General features: G+C 39.4%; 1 protein-coding gene across 4 annotated transcripts in view; it reads left to right on the top strand.

Moving 5' to 3' along the window:
* PIP5K1B (phosphatidylinositol-4-phosphate 5-kinase type 1 beta) overlaps positions 1–17006 on the top strand; it is a 114492-nt gene that overhangs the window by 3940 nt on the left and 93546 nt on the right. Inside the window, exon 2 of one of the 4 annotated variants that reach the window (XM_054185720.1) lies at positions 9867–10002. The exons of the other annotated variants lie outside the window; for them this stretch is intronic. The gene's annotated coding sequence lies outside the window, so the exon portion shown is untranslated. The remainder of the gene's footprint in view (positions 1–9866; positions 10003–17006) is intronic. 4 annotated transcript variants of the gene reach the window in all.

Below are 17006 nucleotides of genomic sequence, written 5' to 3'. Positions count from 1 at the left end.
AACTGCTAGCATTTAAGTTTATAGCTTGATGAGCATTGCAGTTTAATGGGATGTTGCTTTTAGCACCAAAGGTGACTTGAAAGTACTACAGCTGTTATGGCAGTTTGCCACTTTTTTGGTTGTGGTTGCACAACCGTTGGTGAGGCTTTGTGATAATACCGGATCACTGAACTGATCTGGGTTAAAAAGAAATCTGCAAGAACAAAAGAAATCAGTGTGGAGAGCAGCTGTTTTTCAGCTGACCCTTTCACTGATGCAGTTTGCTAGTATGACCATTTGTGGAGTTGTGGGGTGTGTAAATGGCAGTGGAGAGGTGGAAGAGAAGTTGAATTGGTAGATTAAGACCTGTTACCTTCTTTTGCTCTTGAGAATGTATGTGAGATTGCTGTTGGTGTTCCTGTAATCTACTCAAGAGAGAGAAACTTGTTGCTTGATTGCAACAGCTGTTGCCCCCACCACATCCCCAGTCTGCATCATAGTCTTTCTTTCTGTGCCCACGAGGGCTTTTTTCTCTTGTTTCCATGAGATATTGTGCAGCAAAGCCTATGGGCAGACCTGTGTCTGCAAAGGGGGTGAACAGGCTGGATTCTCCTTAGGCTGTTTTGTACCCAGAACTTCCCATCCCTCTCTATCTGGGAAAATATTTGATTTTTTTCTCCTGCTGAGTTTGTTTTCATGAGAAGTTCTTGGCCTGGGTACCAGTGTGAGTCAGCTAAATGCCAGAGGGTACATCCGTGCAGCTAAATGATAGCTTAATTGTAGCAGGGGTCTGTCTGTCGCGCCCTCAGTCTCAGTGTTCCTACTCCCAGCAGCAGCAGCTGGGGGAGCAGGGAGATACCTAGGGTGGCAAGCTGATGAGAGCCACCACTGGGCTGGTAGCCTGTGCTGGCTCTGTCCTGTGTTAGTTTGCTGCTCTTGCTGATTGGCATGTGTAGAACGGTTTCCGAGTGCTGGAATGGCACTCCTGTTTAGTTATGTAAACTCTTGGGAAGTCTCCTGCCATTAGCCACAAGACCACAAGAACCGATAAGCGTTTCCTCCTGGATTCGTTACAAACTGTTCTTTCTTCCCCAAATCTAAAGTTGGCTTTTTTTTTCAGTTCATGAAGAGGACTAACTGCATGAGATAGCATGATCACACTGTGGTTTGCTCATTACTGATGATTGTTGAGGCAACTGTAGGGTCACAGGCTGTGTGTTAAATGGTCTTAATTTTTTTTTTTTTTAAGCTTACTAAAGGTTTCTGCTGATCGCTGACTGATTTGGAGGACGGTTTGTAATTTGTGGTCTTAGAAAATTTGGGAAGTGCATTTTCCTTGTTTGCTTTTTTCCCCCAGCAAACTAAGTTCTTGATAAACCATCCTAAGTACTCAAGACCCAGAGAAATGGGGAGCAGCGAAGTTTTTATTTGGGTAATGTAAAAATCCATTGCAGCCACCACTGCTGCCTATCTCCAGTTAGAAGATTAATGAAAATATTTCTTTTGGGTCAAGAGAGCAGTATTCATGGTTAAGTACCGTTCCTAACCCAAGCTGTAAAGTAGTAGGATTATTAAAAATGAGTTTAGAAATTCATGTGCTTTGTGTTACAGCTATATATGAAAATCTTCAGGGGGTGATTGAACTAAATGGAAAGACTCTGGGATTCCTTGGATACTGCTAAGCTAACTTTCTACCTTGAAAGGTTCTGCAGATGTTCTTTCCCTTTGTACCTAATTAAAGTCTCAGTTTCGATGTGTCAGGAGTCAAGGCTTTTTGCCTGAGAGTAACGCAATATTTGTATGAAACCATGCCCAGGTTTACAGTGTGGCAGTTAGCACTACACGGCTTGCAGGTGCTTCCTCCTTGGTAGGAAGGTGTGCATGTGCAGTGGTATGCAATTGGCTTGCCTGCCAGTCATTGATAACAGTAGGACAGAGAGTTTTTTTTAACCTCTGGAAAAGAACCAAAACCGTCCCAGGTAAGAACACTGAACTTTATTTTCAGTAGTGCTATCTGAGTAACGTTTTTTGGATCACTTTATTATTTAAAGTTACTTCAGTGTCAAGTTTGACATTCAGAGCTCCAGTAAGGACGTGTCAGATGTGTCATGGGCCTTTGTCTTTAGCGTGCACTTCTCATTCTGATGCCTAACAAATTTGAGAGGGCTTGCGTACTGATTTGTTTGAATATACAAATATTTTGTATGCATAATTCTAAAAAAGTATTGCTGAGGCAATAAATAATAGTGTTCAGCCTTTTTGCTCCCGTGTGTCTGCTGACCATATTAGGAAAGGTTTATGTGAGGATGGAGGGGTGAAAATTTACCTTCTTGGCTGATGGAGAGGTTGCCAGGCAGTAAGGTTTTTTGGCTTATGAGTCAAGGTAAAGATTACTGCACTTTTACCCTCTTCGTATTGCAAAGCATAATCAGTCGATTCACACCTGCAGGCACTGATTAGGATGTTTTATGTAAGTCTGTTCAGGCAGTAGACGGGGTGGTCCCAACTTCTGTGGTGTCGGGATTGTCTCTTACTCATCCCTCCAGGCTGCAGTGAGATAAAGCAGTATTTCTGTGGCTCTGAGGGGTCTTGTGTAAGACCCCTCAGAGCTCTGTATAAATAGTCTGTAAAGAAAAAGGCCCATGGCTTACTTTGCATGGAGGAGCACACCCTTAAATCAAACTGGAGTACTCAGATTCTGCCAGAACTGGGGGTTTTGCTTGATTTTGAGAGGTGTGGAAGTCAGTATGGATAATTATATAAGGTATATCACAGTGCATGAAGGCAGGCACACGCAGAAGTCTTTGAGGGGCTGGTACTTCAGCCCTTTATTCTCCACTAAACCTTGCACGCACTTTGAGGAAAAGAAACTTTCACATTTGGAGTGGTGGTAGAACATCCTGGGAGGGAAGAGAGGTATCCCACCAAGTTCATTCACTTTGCTCAACACAGAAACAAGGGAAATATTACAAAGAGGTTTTTGGCTAAGAAACAGAAAACCTTCTCATGGGACTCCACAACTTCTGGTTTTAATACAAACATGATGATGTAACACATCATCTCATTAAATAATGATACATGTACATTTCATGTTACCAGGTTTTGTTTACACTATAAACCTTTTGCCAGCTATTCACAGATCACTATAGTATTTCAAATGGAAAGAACATTAGTATGTATTTCTGAGTGGCAATAGAAATCTAAATTGGAACCTTACTTTGCTGTGGGGTTTTGCTGGTCTTTAGAAATAATTTGAAACTACTGGGAATGTGGCTGAGTAAGAATCATAGTCTTTCGTGATCACTTTTTCTCTGGTTGTTAGACTTCTCTGAAATGTGTGTTGGTGATCCTGTACAGAGATGTGATGCTGCTGGGACTACTTTAGTCTTCAGTCCTGTCAATATGGTAATTCTAAGAGTATGCAGAAAGCAGAGGTGACATTGTCTAAGAGGCAGTTTAACATCTGATTTCTAGGCAGAAAAATGCATGTAGAATATTACTGCTTGATGTGCAAGTAATGGAATTAAAGTATGAGATATTAGAAGTACCTAAAATTAAAACACAAATAGTGTGTAATTATCTCTATAATTTTAAGATACCTTTTAAAATTCAGTTGTAACTTGATGAAAGAATGAATTTTGAAAAAGTTAATGATACTAATTCTGGGAAGAGAAGAGTTTCAGATCTCATCAATAAAATAATCAGAATCAATAGAAAATCAGAAGGACCTCTTAAATGGAAATGTGAATGGCAAATTGCTTTTGTTTCGTTTGTGTAGGAATATCTGCTAAAATGTTCACTGTTAAACTAACATTTCTAACTAACTAAATACAACATTTGTTTGTATTTTTTGAAAAAATACAGTTTTTCAGAGCCAGGACTAAAGAATGAGTAGCTTATAACTATAAATATTTAGGTTAAGATGGTTCATGTATTGCTTCACATCTGAAATGTATTCTTAAGGATATTTTATTCGAAGTCCTATGCTTCAGCGTTTGCTAAGAGAAACTCCAATAGTAGGAGGAGTGTCCTACTTGTTAGCCCTCAAAACTTTAATTAAGTCTTAGAGTATTGTAAACTGTAATCTTATTTCAGTCACAAGCTCTCTGTCTGGAATTACATAGAACATGGACAAGTAATTTTGACCTGTCTGTGGAGAAATATTTTAATTGTGTGCATATGTTAAACAGCAGACTCAGTGTACCGCGGTGTTCTCATGCAAAATATCCAAGAAACATACTAGTGCCTAGCTAGACAGTGTATTTTATAAGGCTGTCCCATGCCTTTGTTTAAGGTTTACCAGGTTGCTTCTGTTTCGTTAGGTTATTATCGTGCTAGAGAATATACCAGCCTTTGTTGTGTTGGTGTATACCTAGGTATGACTCTTATCATGTGGTTTGCATACACTTAATTTGGAGCCTGAAGTGTTAATGTAGACAGGCCACACCTAGGACTGCCTATGTTAGTTGACTAGCTGTTTGTAGCAGACAAGCAAAACCAGAGGTTTTGAGCAGTGAATGAATACTTTTGGGTCACCTATAGCCTATATAGCCTGCAATGATGGCAGCGTTTCCCTCATTTATGTCTCCTTACCTTAGACTAGGTTGTTATTATTACATGAGCACAGGCCTTCCTGTTGTGCTGTAATTAGACAAGAGTGAGCATACAAAACTTCAGGGTAAAAGAAAAACATTTGGAACCACTCTTCAGAGTTACTGGTTCTCAAATTGAGATTATTGCCTTCTGTTAGCAGCTGAACTGATCAATTAACTTCCTCTTTCCTGTAGCAATCCAGTAAGTCATTAAACTAATTATTCCATTGCTCATTAGTACTCTCACTTTTTTCCTTTTCTGTATAGGCTTGGTTGTAAAGGGCGGTCTCTAACATGCACTTGTCTCACTCTTAGTTTTCAAATATAATATGCTTACTGTGGGAAGGCTGATTGTATTGCAAGATGAATGTACCTTGCAACACCAAGAAAGGAAATTGTTTCAGCAATGTACCTTAGCAGTTTTTTTCTTACTATATGAATAGTTAGAAATGTTAGAAAGGAGAAAAGAGCCATAGTCTGCTCTGTCTCTGGGGACTCCAGTTTCTAGATTTATCTGGATTTCTTTGGGATCTGAACTCCATTGTACTAAAGCCCAAACAGAGCATATCTTGAATGTTACTGACCTCTGAGTTTATTTTGACAAGTCTTTTCAGTGTTTGAACCTGTTCTTTCTGCTTCACGTGCTTTATGTCACAGAGGTGACAGGAACTCTACAGGGTGGAAAATGCATCTGAAGGTTGACACGTCAAGCTGACTGTCAGAGAGCAGGGTACCCTCTTTACCCTAGTTTTCCCAGAGAAAAAGTTGTGTAAAGATCCCTACAGTACTTGTGTACTGCAGAACTCGTCTTTGAACCTGCTCAAGAAAGATTACTGTAGTTTAAGTGCATTTGTGATCAGAGTGTGACTTTGGAGCCCCAAAGCAGTTGTGCATCATAGAAGTATCCTACCTCATATTTTTTTGTGCTTGAATTTATTTACCTGTGATGTAAAAATAATTTTTTAACAGCCGTTTGACCTCATGTGGAGGTCAATCATTAACTAGTAAGCAGCCATGAACATCTGCACAATTACTAAGTGCCGTTACCTTTAGCACTCGCCTTGACTCCTCCCAGTTTGTCCACACACCTTGCACAGACTATCTGTCATTCAGAATTGCCCTTTGCATTTTACCACTTGAATTGTGGTTCCAAGTTTTGTATGAAGTGATGATCTGCAACCGCAGAATATTGAAACTTAATCCCTTAAATGGGACCCTTTTGTATGGTCCCATTGGTTGTGTTCCCTTCATCAGTTTGCTGCATAGGCTTGTCATCCTCTTGCCTCTCCCTCTGACACATGTAGGAACCAAAGTGGTGAGATCTGAGCCTGGGTATTCTTTGGGCGAGCAAGGGAAGGCCCTGCTAAGGTTAGGTGTTTGCCCTAATGCAAAGATTGGAATGGGGCTTCTACTTGGCCATACCTTTTCTATACTTGCCCACATTTCTTTTATGTGGGCACCCCTCTGTCCCTTGCTAGCAGTCTTCCCAATGGCAGTCTTGCTGGTGTCCTAAATCAGTCTTGCGGCACAATGGTCTGGGCAGATGTGCCCCAGGACACAGCTGGCAGAAGGGAGACATCAATGCAGTGTTGATGCAGATGACAGGTAGCTAGGAGATAAGCATCTGGGGTGCATGTAATATAAAGAACTAATGCATGTACATAATCTCTGGCTGGTTTGGGTCTATGGTTAACTTAAATGAATTGTGAAAGTCACCTGTGTTTGGAGGACTGCCCTGTCTCTGTGGTTGCGATGTGATATTATACAGTGAAGTGGAGCTTTGCATGTTTTGCTCTTTTTGCATCAGGTTGTTTTTGAGTAATGAAATGTTCTGTTTGAAAAAAATAAAAAGGGTTAGGAACAAACATCTTTTTATTAAATTAAGGCATTTAGTGAGAATTGCAGTAATAAAAGTAGCATCTGTATTATTTGTGTATTGGAAGTTAAGTCGCTTAACTTCATTATTTTAAATAATATTGTATATTGCCAGGTCATAATCTAGTTTTGATTGTACATTTGCGTTTCAAAAGGGAGATGCTGCAGACTGATGTATTTAATTTTTTTTCCTTGCCCTGAGGCAGACTACCAAAACACTGGAGTGAGTGGTTTATTTCAGAAATATACACCACAGCAATTACGATAAAATCTCTTTAAAACTTTTTCCATGGATGACATTATTGCAGTTCTTACTTGAGCTGAATCTTACCTATATATCACTGCATCCCTGTGGCAGGCAGACTTTGTGGTCAGAGAGGCCTTGGAAGTCGATGGGAGACTATAGTGTCAAGCAGGTCATAGCTCTTGGCAAAACTCAAGAGGATTTCCCTGTGGTTGGAAGGGGCTCAAGGAAGAGCTTAAATCTAAAATCATCACGTACAGTTTATTTTAATCTGAAATTATCTGGCCTATTCATATGTTGTTAATACAGATATTACAGAACTGTGAGTTGAATTTATGCAGCTAACAAATATGATCTGAAATTTCTTCAGTCTTCTAATTTATTTTTCCATGCAAGCCTGATCTGTCTTATTAATGGTGGGTACATGTCTGGTTTAATGTGCAATACCAGGATAGCATCATTAGCTATAGCAAATGTGAAAGCACACAAGCACATTGCCTGTTTGGAATGGTTAAACTGGAGGTTAAAATACCAGTGGCAATTTCAGCTGCCTTCAGCTGAAGCTAGATGTGTAATAAAAGACTGTGGTAGGAAGTAATTTATAAATTGTTTGCTTGGTTTTGGGGTTTTTTGGTCACAGCATGACATTAGTAGAAGAATTTAGTTTCACTTTGCTGTACCTGCAAATGATGATAAAGTTCACGGTGAGAGGTGCGGATTATAAAAGTTGAGTTAAAAACAAAAGATGCCTTAGGATATTTTTGTTGGCTGCTGTTGAGTAATGTCTTGATTTTTACATAGACCTTCAAAGCACAACAAATTTAACCTGAAACTTTACGTCTAATTACAGGGACAGTAAGTTTCTTTCAGGATTTTAACTTATTGAAGTGTAAACATTTTTCTTGGTGTTTGCAACGCTGTAATATTGTGCTAAAGCATCACAAATTATATGAGAACTGCTGGAAAACCTCTATGAAATTGTTTGAGGGGGGTAAGTAAGTAGGCATAGTGAAAAATGAGACTCAGTTTTCCCATTTGCAATAATTTCTAGGGATATTAGTGATGAACCTCTGACTGGAATTTAGTAACTGCTTGGGTTAAAACTTTGTTGCAGTAGCAACCACGTTAAATACTTCTACATTTGCATGCAGAGCTCATTTAGTATTGCTTATCTTATGTTTTTGTGCAGAATACATTTGAAACAGTGGGGACTACTACATTTAGAAGCAGCAAAGATGAGGCTGGAACGGTTTGGGAGCAAACAATTTTTGAATTAGGTGTTTTGGTGGTACTTCTGTTAATTGAAACAAGATGCAGCTGTTGACACATGGAGATGCAGGGGCAAAGTCCTTCTGTGGGACCTCAGAAATATTCAGTATAAACACCGATTCTGTGAATTTGTTGCTTCCACCTATCAATTGTAAATGATATTTAGAAAGTGCTTTGCAAACTCTGAGAAATACTGTGTGGTATGTATCTGCAAAGTGAGAATGGTAGTATGGCGGTAGTGTACTGTAGGATGGGATTTGCAGGAGTACTCCCAAACTTGGAATGGGAACGAGTAAAGTTCTTTGGTTTTCTTATAACTTCTATGACATTTCTTGGATACTGTGTCTTTGCCATTAAAATTAAATGTAAAGTCACGAATTTCATAGAGCACATCTAACGCAACTGCATTTTATTGAAGAATGAAAGCTAGCTAGTACGTGGAAATGAGTAATTCAGCAAGCTGCAGCTGGTTCTTGTAACCTCAGATCTGGTTATGTAGATTTGTTGTATAAGACACTAAAGGTAAAAACATTTCATGAAGTTCAATATATAAGGCCTGGGCTAAGTAAGTTTTTACTTATCGAAAACTTGCACTTAGGTTGTCAAGTTCAACGCAAGAGTCTGCAACAAATTGTCACTTAAAAGCTGGGATAGGAGGAGAAAAATTAGGACTCACACCATGAGAGCTGTTGAGTTCCTGCAGTTTCTTCTGGCAGAAGTGAGAGAGAGCCCTTTGCATGAGTCTCTTAAGGACTGAAGAAAAAAAGTTGGAAGAGCTGTTCCTTTAAGGGCTAACTGAAAAAAGAAGAAATACAGTGTACTAAGTATAGGAAGCTGTAATGTCTTTTGATGAGGGCGGCTGTCCACCTTGCATGTTTCTTGTGGCTTGTCACTGTACCGCCTGTTACCTACCTGTCTGTATAACATGGTAAGAAAACGCAGGCTGTGAGGAACCTGCTTGTGCTGTAGAGTTTTTAAGAACTCCCACAGCACACAGACTCAGATTTGACACTATGCAGCATCTATGTTATTTAATGGACCTTGACAATGTATTTTATTCCGTGTGTTCTATTAGGTGACCTTTTATTTGTGCCTATAAAGTATTGGAATATATTTACTCTGCCATATATGTTCTTTTGACTTATGGAATTGTATGCATGTAGCTGAGAATCAGACCTGGCATTCACTGAATAATTAGCAAAGCCAGCAGTGATGTTGGGAAGTTATAATGTCATTCTTGATCTTCCATCTGTTCATTTACTTTATCTTCAAGAGAGTAGGGCTCTCTGCAGTGAAAGCAAACATTTCAGTGAACTAAACCCTCAGGCAAGCAAGGTGATATTTTGGAGTGATGGACCTACCTCTCCTGTTTTGTGTTTTCCATAGTCTCTTGAGATTTGCACAATATACTTGTTTGGGATGTCATTTACAGAGATCTCTGTAGCCTGGCTCCTATGTTAGATGTGAAATACATTGGAATTTCACTACTTATGCCCTAAATTAGGGGAGAAGAGGGGCACTATATATATAAGAATAAATGCTAGTTTTATTTGTGTGTATGTAAATATATAGTAAAAGTAACTTTTACAAAGAATAATGAGGTCTGAATTTTGTCAGACTAGAAGACACTGGATTGATACTACTTTATTGTGTTCTTAATAACTAATTAAACAGAACTGAGATGTGCATTTACCAACAAGTGATATATTATGGAGTGAAAAATAACAGAAGCATGTGGAAAGTTCACAGCTTCAAACTTGACATCATTGTTTTCTTTTAATGGGCATCTTGATGAAATGTAAATATTCTACTATTGTTCCAGGCAGCCTAGGCAGCTACTATATGGTATCGTAACAGCATTTTTTGTTGTAAAGGAAACTCAAGAACTACATTTTCTTTATTTTTAGGCCTGATTCTTCTGCAACACTTCGAATCCTGTCAGTGCCCCTCTCCTCTTACCCCTTCTTTTGAATGTAAACATTTTTTTGGTGCTATAAACCTGCTGTAACAATCCCTTCTTCCTGACTGGAACAAAATTTTCAGGTGAACATTTTTATTACAGTTCATTCGAAGTTCTAAATGAATCTTAAATGAGTCTAAATCTAAATGAATCTTAAAATCACCCCTTTAGGGGTCACTGATGATTCATTCCACAAAATGTGTGGTTACTTTGAAATAACTATGTTAAAATAAAATCAGGTTGACTGTACCTATTTAGCAAAATCTGTTATGGCCTACAGTTTAAGTGGCTTGATCTCTCTGGAGAGTACAGGGACATAGCAGCATCTCCTAAAATTTTAGTTGCTGATGCTTATGCCCCATCAAATAGATGTTAGAAACAGGGATGTCAGTTGAACAGTGAAGTAGTCTTCGACTACCTGTCTCACTTTTTTTGGATTGATTTTAAGTTCATGACTATTAAAAAATTCCTTGAAATGGGAAATCAGATAAATTTCACTCTGTATATACTGCAAGATTCTTCCACTTAGAAAAAAAATAATGTATTAGCATTCATTAGATGTTTTATGGACAATTAGCACTTAGTATAAGTATGCAAATAAAACCTCTTCTGCAGCATTTACCTCAAACTCTGTAGCTTGAAAGGTAGTGTGCTGCCCTCTTCATTGCTGCTCTTGTCTATGGCATGATAAGTGGTAACCCAGATGAAACTCACATCTTAAGAATTGATGAGGCAGAAGTGGCTATTTGAAAAATCAGATTGAGGGGAAAATTGATGAGGCAACTGTTCTGAAACATACCAACAGAGTTAACAAATACACATACAGTAGGGCAGGAAAAAAAAGGTTTCTGGTATTATTTTTGAAGCCATTCCATATTACATGAATGTTTACAAGAGCCTGAAGGAATGAAACCACAAATCTGCTAAAGTCCCAGTGCAGAACAGGGTGGTTAAATCAGCTGCCCTTCATGAATTTAGTGATTCTGGGTTGTTCAGAATGCACTCTAATTTTGGCAGTCCAATTGCTTCCAAAGCAAAGTCAAAACAGGCAATAGCTACCATAATAGCGCTTCTAAAATACAGCTGATCCTTGCAGTAATGTGGTTTGTATATAATTTCCATTTTCTGAATGTGAGGAATAAGGAAAGTGGCAGGAGTGTTATGACATGTTTCTGCAAAGAAAATAACAATGTCAGAGGCTCTGTACTTACATTATTAGACATATGTTTTTGTCCTGTATGTGGGCTCCAGGTTCTCGGCTGTTGTCCTGGTTTGAGGTAAAACAGAACCAATTTTGTGTTTTGTAATTTTACTTTTTAGCTGGGCCTCTTCTAACTGATTAAACTCTGAAATTAACAGCATATTGTTCAGACACTGTTCACTCTCAGAGTGATAAGACCTGATTATACCAAGGAATGGTATGCACAGAGGCTCTTGCTTATACTTATTGCTATAACAACCAAGGTCAGCTAACTTTGCTGTTTGCCCCATTAGAGGGTTGGAAGCGGAAAAGCATAGAGGCGTCCCAGCCGCAGGGAGGAGCGGGCAGGACAGGTGACCCAAAACTGACCAACAGGGTATTCCATCTCATCTCCATCATGCTCAGTATAAAAGCTGAGGGATCAAAGGAGCAAGTCTCTTTCTTCAATGGCTGATGTCTGAGGAGGACCCTGTCTGTTCGCCTGCCTTTGATCCCGAACTGAGCATTCCTGACTCCAGATCCAGAATTTAGCTCCTGTCCGTTGCTGACTGCAGTCTGGGACTTTCCCTGTGCCTGCTGGTGACCCAGTCATCATCCTGGGAGCTGGATATGGTTGTGTATACATGGTATACTTTTTTAAATTTTATTTTTATTATTCTATTATTATTTACTATTTCCTTATTTATTATTATTTTCATGAAAGTAGTTCAGTTCTTTTTCTAAACTCGTAAATCTCCTTATCTCTTCCTCTCCTCTCTTTGAAGAGAGGAGGGGAGGGCCATCTGTCATTCTGATTGGCCAATCTGGCCAAACCACGACAGCTGTCTAACTAGAATACAGATTATTTTTCCATAAGAGATGTACCTGTTTCTTATCTGAAGATGCAATTGTTGATGGCATAGTATGCAAGAAATTATCATGAAAAGGAAGTTTCATGTGTAAGCCTGTCTTTGTACTTACAGCTAATAAAAACATTCACGTAGTTTCCCTTTTAGACCACTCAAAACTGTGGAATTTCAGAAGGGGGTGGTTTCCTATTCAGTTTCCTTGGGATTAGTTGTGCTGTTTCTATTCTATGTGGATAGTTCTGCAGCTATTGCAGTAAAGGTGAGGTTTTTGTTCAGTTTGTGACATAGGTACTTCTGCTTACTTTTTTTTAAACAGGGCCTGGTTCTGCAAGCAGCTAAGCGTCAGAGTAATTTTATAAGGCCATAGTGATGCAGGAAGTAAGGAATAAACACTTTTTCAGAACCAATATTGCTTCTCTTATTTTTGAGTCACTTAAACTTGTTCCTAATTATTTTATAAATATCAAAAAAACCACCTCAAGGGAGTGGTTGTGGACTGATCATCATTAACTTAGTCAGTCTTGGCATTATCATTGCATTTTTGCAAATTTTACAGGCCTATGGAAATAATGATGCACGGTGCCAAGTGATAGGAAGAAACTATATTGGGAAAGTGTGTTCAGTGACAAAGTTAGAGTGTAAGAATATAGTGATGAAGCTTGCTCATACAGGATCTCACATTCTGCAGCATATAGTCAAAATGACGTTGATTTAATGAGCTGCAAAGGCAGTTCTTGGACTCACATCTCAAATTTAACACTGAGAAAATAGTGTCTTCTGCAAAAAGTCTACTTGGAATGTATTTATGGACTATATTCATGTTCAAAAATATTAATGGATTTCATTTAATGCAGAGTGTTTGGGGTGGGGGGAAAAATCATGCTGTATATTTTCCTTTGTTAGCAAATACATGTTTTCCTGGTAAGAATTATGTAACAAGCAGCTGCAAACTGGAAAAAAAGAAATGTCTTTCAAGTTATCCTGACAGCATTAGTATAGTTTAGTGGTGAAATTTAGAGATTATGCTAGAAATTGTCTAGCGGGAGTGTGGATCAGTTGAAATGACAAGATAGTCCAGACATTGAATAAGAAATGGCACTCTGCAAAATCACTTTTTATCAATTTCACATGAAGGAACAAACCTGATGAATGGCGTATTTGTAGTTAGGAATTATGTCATCGTGTCTAGGATGAGGCACAGTGTGAAAAATGCAGGCTCCTGCATGGTGTCCCCTCCTCTGTGGGACGAGGAACAGAGGGCTTAAGCACTGCATGTTGTGTATGGTGCTTTGTGTTGGGGCTTCGCAACAGAACAGCGTGTGGCTGAGGTCTATACAGAAGGACAAGAGGTGGGCTCCGTCTGTCATTATAAACTGCTGGACGCGTGAATGCTATTTGTTGAAATTGTGGCCATGAGATGTAAATACAGGTAAATCACAATAGCGATATCCTGTATTTCTCTCTCAGGGCCTGTAATTAAACTTGTATGTGACTTAAAAGAAGGAAAATACTATGCATGCAACCCTTACATTCTCTGTTCTCTTTAATCTCTGATCTATTTTGCGTGGTATAATGACAGGAAAAGAAAGGGTGTGTGAGGACTAGATGTACGTGGCAAAGGCTCTCTGTTATCAAAAAATACATTGCAGAGCTAACGTCACTCATTTAAGCCTTTTTCTGGTTTATTGTGATTGTGCCTCTCATCCCTCTGAGGCTAGTTTTGGCCTCTGGTAATAGGTAGGAAAGGAGCTGAAACACGTGTCTTTGTTCAGTTTGCAAGAACAGTATGACACAGAACCTTTGCAAAGTAAGTACAGAAGTACAAGTTCACATCTTGCTTCCTTGACTGCCTCCCTTAGCTCAAAGGTTCTTTTTGTAACTACTAAATTATCCCACACAGACAATATGCTAGCAAAAACTCTTTCCTGCATGCAAATGTTACATTCTGCTACAGAACGCGGTGCACCTACACTTCCAATTCTGTCTGTTTTGCATGGTAAAACACCATTTGGAGGATCATCAAAATGTGCACAGTAATGCAACCTTAGTGCTTGCAAGGTTTTAAAATATGCTCTACCAGCATCTCCTACTAAAGATCAATATATTTGTAATGACCATGCAGGAGGATGTTTCCTGGTATTAATAGCATGTACTGGAAAAAATGGAAATAGTGTTTAATATCTTTCTGAATTCTTCAGTATATTTGTTTGCTTTTGTAGAGGTTTCATCTGGTTGTTAAGCTGTAGAACTTAAGCATTATATTCTTTTGCTCAGATTTTCTGGTACCATAATTCTTTTTATGATTGCTTTTTGTTTAGCCAAAGTTATGTGTACAGGTAATGGTTTAGATTGATCCGTCTGCAAGTATTGGTCTATTTGATGTATTCCTCACAGAGATGCATCAAACTATGCAGTGGCTAAAAGATGTATTTATATGTGGTGGGTGGTTTGGTTGTTTGCTTTTTTCTTAATTAAAGAAATGGCAGCAGAAAAGTGGTTGTCTTCAAGCTAGTGATATTCAGCTGCCTGCTGAAAGAAGATTAGGAGGCTTGATAGTAGAGGTGTGAAGAGTTAATAAAGACTCCAAGCTTTTCGAGAGAGATGTGTAGGACTCTGATTTTTTTTTTTTTTTCCTCTGTTTTGTCTAAGACTGCAACTATTTTTCATAGCATGTAACAGGATCCCAAACTCCTGTTTTAGAGTTTGGGATCACAATGTTATGCACTGATGTGCACAGTTAAGGGTAGTAAAAATCACATCTCACATGAGTATACCAGCTGCAGGTTGGAACCAAATAGTAGAGTAAAATATGAAAAAAAGTGTGTGTGTGCATGTATATAATTTTCATTGAATGTGAAGGCTAAATTTCTGTCTGTAGTTTTTGGTAAACATCTGAAAGTGATGAAGCCAAGGCAGGACAATCCCTTCTTTTCACAGGAGCTTGATGTAAGTAAATGTGATTTACTGTAGTAAGCTGCTCAGGTCTGCTGACCCATAACAGGTGCCTGCACAAGCCAGTTCTGGTTTGTTTGCACAGGCCCCCTCCAATGGTCCTTGGCAGGTACGTCTCTTCAGGCTTTTGAGCAGTGCAGGAGCAGCTTACAATGGTTGCCTCTGCAGCTAAGCTCTACAGCACTTTGAGTTTGACTGGTTGGTTTGTTGATCTGTCTCCTTGATCTTGATCATGGATTGATGACATTTGATATAGGTAGCAGTTGCCTGACAGTAGACAAATGGGGCAGGACTGAATATCTCAAAGCCCTTCTGTGACATAAATGTATACATCTATGCTTCACAGTGAGCTGACTTTTCTGTATTTTCAGACAAAAATGCCTGTATCATCCTGGAGACAAAAATCAAATTTGCTTTCTTTTTTCTCTTCCCTACAACATAACTTTATACTATCAGCTGTTTATTGACTTTGTTAATTTATTTTTTCCCACCCCTGAGTATCCTTTCAACTATTCAAAGTTAATGGCACCAAAAGCCTGTTTTTAATAGACCAAAGCAGAAAGCCCTTCCTATCCATGTATCTTCTAGTAACATGTATTTCCTGTCTACTTTGGCTCTCTTGGTCTTCGTCCACTATTGCTTCCTACTCTGCCTTTCGTCCGGGTTCAACTGTGCACAGTCTCTTGCTGAGATCTCTCCCTCCCTGTTTTTCTCTTTTTTTTTTTTTTTTTCTTTGTTCCCCATCCCAAATTGCTCGCGGTGTTCAGTTGTGCCCTTCCTGTCTGTTCTATGCATGAAAGTCTTCAAAGAGAAAGAAAGTATGCTTTTCAGCTAATTCTAGTTTTCTTCCTGCTGTGAGGACATAAACACAGCAAAGGAAATGAGCAAAGTGAAGGCTGGTGCAGAGAGATGGAGTTTCAATAGCCTTGGCTGCTTTCTGAGCAAAGAAGGGTGCACACCTTCACAGGTACACATGCCACGCAGGTATGAAATACACCTATAGATTCCTCTTCCCTCCATCCACCCTGATATGTGTCAGCTCCTGGAAGCTGTAATTTTTGTTTTGCAGAGTATTGTGCTACCTTAAACTCAGTGGTATGAAAGGAGAACCTTCCAAACCTGTGCAGAGACCACACTGGCTGAGTTTTGGACCTGCTGGGCGCATTGATGCAAGAGGTTGTTCAGAGACAGGTGTACCAACACAGGCAATTTTTTTTGTAGAGCAAGTAATCAAGGGTTATTTAACTAGAAAACCTCATTATTACTTTCATGATTCAGAGAAACTCCCAAGTGAAGCATCTACCAACAAGCATTGCAGGACTTCTGCTTTACTTCTGCAAGGGGAGGGTGGTTTGTCATCAGCTGCTGGGTTAAGGTTGTGCGTCTTTCTTCATCATAGCCTCACTTAGCATCACCCTGCCAACTCCTTCATCCTCTTGAGTGAAAATGCAAGCTTAGACCTGTATCTCCAAACCAGTGCTTTCTGCTGAAAGCCATTCGCTTTGAAGGGAGAAGTGGATAGTGTCCAGTTTTTCTGGATTTTATGCCAGGCCAGTGTTAGTCACTGCTAGTTAACAGCAGCTTTTTTTAATGAGGTGCAGCACCTCCAGCCTGGCCTTGCGAGGCATCTGACAGTGTCTAGCCTTCTTCTTGGTCACTCTTGCATGTGCACATGCTAACATGCACACACACACACACACAAACACACCAGCCAGAGCACCTCAGTAAAGATTTTTAGCTGATCTCCTAATCTACTTGTTAAACTAATGGCCTTCTCTTACAAGCATTTGGATAATACAGTGCTCTGCAAGACAACCGTTCACACCACCATCGCCGTTTCTGTGACTTTCTGCTGTACCAGCTCCTGCAGCGAAGGGGCCACCTCTGTCTGTCTTGTGGCCATCATTGCTGCTGGAAAGGCAACGAGGGGTAAGCATGCAGCGTAGTCTGCCTGGCTCTTACTTGTCTCACTGTTTTCTTGCCCTTTATTTGGTGATCCTGCAGGTGGGCTGCAGTTCTATGCTCTTATAATGATACCGTATTGCACACAAAACTAAAGACCGATCTCTTTATTTACTAGAAAGTA

Source organism: Rissa tridactyla, chromosome Z, assembly GCF_028500815.1.
Source record: "Rissa tridactyla isolate bRisTri1 chromosome Z, bRisTri1.patW.cur.20221130, whole genome shotgun sequence".
NCBI classification, from domain to species: domain Eukaryota; kingdom Metazoa; phylum Chordata; class Aves; order Charadriiformes; family Laridae; genus Rissa; species Rissa tridactyla.
This window is presented reverse-complemented; position numbering and strand designations above follow the sequence as displayed.